Source organism: Lepeophtheirus salmonis, chromosome 4 (genome assembly GCF_016086655.4).
Source record: "Lepeophtheirus salmonis chromosome 4, UVic_Lsal_1.4, whole genome shotgun sequence".
Lineage (NCBI taxonomy): Eukaryota > Metazoa > Arthropoda > Copepoda > Siphonostomatoida > Caligidae > Lepeophtheirus > Lepeophtheirus salmonis.
In genome coordinates this window covers 50,629,951-50,630,735 of record NC_052134.2, presented here as the reverse complement: position 1 = coordinate 50,630,735, position 785 = coordinate 50,629,951, and positions in this window count along the sequence as shown.

The window sequence follows — 785 nt, the reverse complement described above, 5'->3', positions numbered from 1 at the left end:
GGGGGTGCCTTGAAGGGATTCAATGTTTTTGTGACAAATGATGATAACGTACTCCTAAGTAAAGAACCATAAATATACAATATACACACCTATAATTTTAAACTAATGTAGTGTAAAGTAATTCTAAACCCGGGTTCCATTAGAAGGAGTATATTTAAAGTCTGCATTTAGTTTACCCTCTTTATGAGGGAAACAGCCCTATATTGATAAGTTATACATTTCTTTCAGTCACATGGATTCAATTATTATTTATTTTAATAATGGGTTTCGTATGTATTTTTTTTTTCTTGAAAAATTAGGAATCGGTAAGAACCGGATATTTTAATACCCGCTAATATTTTGTAACTACAAATAAATATATCGTGACAGTATTGCAGTAAAACTAAATAGGATAATAATCGATCATTATTACTCAAAATATTCTTGAATGTAAAAAATCCAAGCTCAAAAGAAAGTTGATATCTCATGAATATGATGCCACGGACTAATTTAAGCATTTTAACACAAAATTTGACTTCCTGTCAGGTTTTAAAATTGGAGATCCTGTCATGCTTTGATTTGATAAAGGGTGCCCTAATGGTTATTCTTGTACATCACAAAGTCCATATGATCTCTAGTAATATCTCATCAGTATAAACGAAAATACTCATACAAAAAGGGATAAATTCTAAAATTATTAATACATATATAGAACCAAAGAATACTTTGATATAACATACGTAGGCTGCAATATATATTTCTGGCCTCATAATAAAAAAGCGAATATTTTTCATCAAAAATGGTAA